This window comes from Liolophura sinensis, chromosome 10 (genome assembly GCF_032854445.1).
Source record: "Liolophura sinensis isolate JHLJ2023 chromosome 10, CUHK_Ljap_v2, whole genome shotgun sequence".
Lineage (NCBI taxonomy): Eukaryota > Metazoa > Mollusca > Polyplacophora > Chitonida > Chitonidae > Liolophura > Liolophura sinensis.
The window spans coordinates 4,886,001-4,891,690 of NC_088304.1; positions in this window are offsets into that span (position 1 = coordinate 4,886,001).

Sequence of the window (5,690 nt, forward strand, 5' to 3'; positions counted from 1 at the left end):
TTTCTGTCTCTCCTTCCTCCACAAACTGGAAAACGTTCCCGCTCGATTAGCAATGATGCCTCTTCCACAGAGTTCACCAGAGAGTTATCTTTGTACTTTCGTTTAAAACAGCGTTTGGATTTCGTAACAAAATCTCCACGGGACAATCCCTCTAATATTATATTATAATTCCGTGTCCAACACAAAACACATCCTACACACTTAGAAAGGTAAGCTGTTTTACCGAAGGTGTGATAATATGTACAGTTTTCATCCTCAAAATCATCAGCACTTAATAATTCTGCGAGTTTCTTTTTCAAAGAGGACCTGTATCTGTAATGACAGCAAAACCAGCCTGACCGGGAAGTCACAGCGTGCTGAACTGTCGAACCGCTACCGTGTCAACCCTACCTGGGTCGCCCGTATCGTTCACAGGTAACTCAGCTCCTTCAGGCATTATACATTCATACCGACCTACTCTGTTAACATAAATGCCTCAGTCCCCCTCCTGTCCTGTGAGGTAAAGCCGCAACATTCTCGCCTGGACAATATACCGCTACCATTGTGGATTCAGCCTTCATTTCATATTCTGCACAAAAACAATTTACCTGATACGAAGTATGACAAGTAAAATATACAGACCTATTATCAAATGTCTCATCTTTTATCATTAAACCAGCTAATGATTTCAGTCGTTTCAACAACAAAGAACACCTGTGTAAAGCAAAATAGTTTATAGGCTGTATAACCTAGTATTATAATGTTTGCATTGCAGATTATATATGTGTTCATAACATTTCATGTTCCATAAATATATGACTACATATAAATATGTATTGAGAGGGCATAATAAACGTTTTGAATCTTATTTTACGATGGAGCTGAAGTAAGGACGGTGTTTTGATGTAACGATTGTGCCTTAAGGGGATGGGGTAGGTCTCAGGCGAGGACAGGGGGTGGGATCAACGTGCCGTCCTGACAAGAAGAGAGTCTATGTTGTACCACGGTAGGACATCTTAAGTTCCATACATTCGTGAGGTTAAACCAGTAATGCGGAGTGAACGTGCTATAGCAACAGCTAATAGCCCACGTCAGAGCTTATCAAAGGCATCGTAGCTGAGTGTAGCGTGAACATCTAGCTGATGATATGAACACAAACAAATCACGAACTGCATTAAATTTCTGCAACAGGTAAATCGAAATGGTACATTCTAAAAACTAGTTTGTTAGCGTGCAAGGATACAATGTTTTCTTAGGGATGGCAAAATAGATTGTGTTATTGCGGCAAACCATATTGTGGTGTATATGACAGAATTTATCTGTTAATCCAACAGAATGCATTTGTAGTGGTAACGGGGTATTCTGTTGTCTATAACCTAATATTACCTTGTATTAACATTATTCTAGCATCGCTCAGAAAACACAGCAATGTGTTCAATTTAAAAGATTTTTTTAGTGTAGAGATGAACCTATATCTGTGAAGCACAGAGAACATATATCCCGGATCAAACTATTTTGAACATTCGCACACGCCATCCCTTTTCTCTTTATTACGAAAGGACGACTGAAACATCACAGGAAAAGAACACTCCTTTTTTCCTTTCCACACACGCACATACACACCCATCTACGAAAAGAGGACAGTCCATCCATTGTAGGCTTCTAATGTTAAAGACGGAGGATCGAATCCAGTACACGCCAGTCATTCTTTGTCTTAACTGGAGAACTCGCTGTTTCAACGTATTCCCGTAAATCATTGAATAGGAAGATGTTTATCTTTGAATCTGTCGACACACGAGGTTTTGTTTTAATTCCATCCTCGGAACCTTGAGGACAATATGCGCGACCTAAACATCTTCATGAAAGCATGCTAAGCACCACGTGTGCCATGTGGCAATTAAAGGCAGACATGCAATTCCATTCACTTAAAAAAGATCAGTAGTTTACTTTGGATACTTGGGTGTACTCCGTTGTCGCATGAATGAAATATTTTGGATTATATGGGGTCAAATATCAATCAATCAAATTGATCTCCAATACGCCGATCACACAGAGCTCGCTCTTTGGTGAATGGTGGTGGTTTACTCTGGCCACTGCCATTTTCGTTACTACTGACAATGATGAGGGAAATATTAATGATTAAGCAAAATTGCACAAAAATGCGACTATTTTTGGAAGTGGGTATTTGGGACCAAAGTTTTGTCGCATTATTTTGATCACCTGAAAATCCAATAAAATGTATGACATTAATTCCCGGACACTTCTAGCTCTTCGGAGATGATTTCACAGAAAATGCTTTTTTTCAAAATGTTCCGCGGACAAATAAGAGAAATCAGCCCAAATTCTGCCCAACAGCCCAACACTTCCCATGAAATTCACTTCATCTCATCGTTTTGTGTTTCCTTTAAACACAATTGCATCACATCTCGACAAAGTGGGACACCTATACGGCTTCTACCTTGACATTTCTTTGTTTTAGAGGAGTCATATCTAGTCATAGTTTCTCTTTGTTTTTTTTTTCTAATTTTTATTTACAGGCTATGTATTTTTCCCCAAAAATCTCCGGTACGGGCACTCCGTCGTTTCCTCTAGTAAACTGACCGCCATCCTAATTCTTAAAAAAAAACGATGTGGCGTTAAGCAGCAATGCACACGTCAATCAGTCAGTCAATAGCAATTAATCAATCCATCAGCCGGTCATCCCAATCTGTCAATCTGCCATTGATCCATCTATCAATCAGTTAATTTATAACCAATCCATCAATCAGCCAATGACCCATCTGTCAATCAGCTAATGACCAGTCTATCAATCAGCTAATAACCAATCCATCAATCTGCCAATGACCCATCTGTCAATCAGCTAATGACCCATCTATCAATCACCCAAAGACCAATGTATCAATCTGCCAATACTAGTATACTAGACCCATACTAGTATTAGCCATCCTAATTCTTAAAAAAACGATGTGGCGTTAAGCAGCAATGCACGCGTCAATCAGTCAGTCAATAGCAATTAATCAATCCATCAGCCGGTCATCCCAATCTGTCAATCTGCCATTGATCCATCTATCAATCAGTTAATTTATAACCAATCCATCAATCAGCCAATGACCCATCCGTCAATCAGCTAATGACCCATCTCTCAGTCAGCTAATAACCAATCCATCAATCAGCCAATGACCCATCTGTCAATCACCTAATGACCAAACTATCAATCAGCTAATGACCAATATCTCAATCAGCTAATGACCACTCTATCAATCAGCCAATGCCTAATCCATCCATCAGCTAATGACCACTCTATCAATCAGCCAATGACCAATCTATCAATCGGCTAATGACCAGTCCTATCAATCGGCTAATGACCAGTCTATCAATCAGCTAATGACCAAACTATCAATCAGCTATTGACCAATCCATCAATCAGCTAATGACCAGTCTATCAATCGGCTAATGACCAGTCTATCAATCAGCTAATGACCAAACTATCAATCAGCTATTGACCAATCCATCAATCAGCCAATGACCCATCTATCAATCAGCAGTGACCAATCTATCAATCAGCTAATAACCAATCCATCAATCAGCCAATGACCCATCTGTCAATCAGCTAATGACCCATCTGTCAGTCAGCTAATGACCAATCTATCAATCAGCCAATGACCCATCTGTCAATCAGCTTGTGATCAATCTATCAATCAGCCAATGACCAAACTATCAATCAGCCAATGACCAATCCATCAATCAGCCAATGATCTATCTATCAATCAGCTAATAACCAATCTATCAATCAGCTAATAACCAATCCATCAATCTGCCAATGACCCATCTGTCAATCAGCTAATGACCAATCTATCAATCAGCCAATGACCAATCTATCAATCGGCTAATGACCAGCCTATCAATCAGCCAATGACCCATCTGTCAATCAGCTAATAACCAATCTATCAATCTGCCAGTGACCAATCTATCAATCAGCCAACGACCAATCTATCAATCTGCCAATGACCCATCTGTCAATCAGCTAATGACCCATCTCTCAGTCAGCTAATAACCAATCCATCAATCTGCCAATGACCCATCTGTCAATCAGCTAACGACCAATCTATCAATCTGCCAATGACCCCATCTATCAATCAGCTAATAACCATCTATCAATCAGCCAACGACCAATCTATCAATCAGCCAACGACCAATCTGTCAATCTGCCAATGACCCATCTATCAATCAGCTAATAACCAATCTATCATCTGCCATGACCCATCTGTCAATCAGCTATGACCCATCTATCAATCACCCAAAGACCAATGTATCAATCTGCCAATACTAGTATACTAGACCCATACTAGTATATCAATCAATCAATGACCCATCTATCAATCAGCCAATAACCAATCTGTCAATATGCCAATGGACCCATATATCAATCAGCCAATGACCAGTCTATCAGTCAGGCAAACAAGCAATCACTCAATCAGTTAAAATATATTTGAGATTTAATAAATGATAATCTGCGTTCATGTTTACAATAAACATGTCTCTCACCTTCTAAGCTATTTATGAACTCGATTAAATTATACTTTAGCAAGAACAGCCTCGTCGGCCTTCCATTGTGCATACACTCGTGGCTTGCAACCACCATTTACAACGCAAATGTACTTTTAATCTCCCTGCACTATGTATTTAGCCTACTTGAAGCCGAGACCAAACGGATCAAACAGCGAACTGAAATGCGCTTTGAGAATCCATGTTGCTGTCTTCGGTGTCCTAACCATTCCACACTAAAATAACATCTTTTTAACGTCCTTTTAAAATAAACTTAAGTGTGACCCTGTAAGAGCTGTGGACTCCCATAACTTTTGCTTTGTGCCATGATTTTTGCCAGGGATCATAGAGCATATTTTTCAAGGATTATAAACACTGCTATTCTATACACTGAACCGCAACAATGCCTGAAGAATGGTTCCATAAATGTAGGCTACAAAGATGTTGGCTGTATTCATTTTGATTAGTATTTATAGGTGAAAACCACGTAGAAAACATTCAGACGCCTATTTAGATGAAGGTTTTGTGTGTGTGTGTAAAACGCAACCTGAGCATAAAAATGGTTTGCTGATATTTAAAAAAAGCCTTTTCAAGTTTAAGAGTCGTCCTTTAGATTCATGGTCATGAATGGCGTCAAAAAATAGTTATGAAAGTCCATTACAAAAACACGAACTACATTAACATCTAGTGTATTTTTATGTGACATTTTCATACAATACGAATCCTAACGATTCTGCAAGTACACAAAACCCCCAACGATATTCGTATGTACACTAAAGTACTTCCATACATCGCCAAGCTTTAATAAGTATGACAATGTTAAAAGGTAGAACGATGTGACGTTACAAACACAACGCTTCTTCCCATCATGCACTGTGGTATAGATGACTTGCAGTTTCGGCTGGATGTTGGATATCTAACAACAACATTTCATGGCCCAGTGCAAAGGCAATGCAACACTCTAGTATTGAGAGACCATGTTATTCTCAAATTGAAAGTTAAATTTCCAGCATTGCCTCGACTGTAAGTCACGTATATATAACTGTATGTATAGTTGTATAGGCTATATCTAAAGGGCAGATCAGGATGGAATCCTTATGGCCGAGCATATTTCTGGACGAATACAAGGCATTCAATGTAACGCAAGTAATAAAAAAAAACAGACA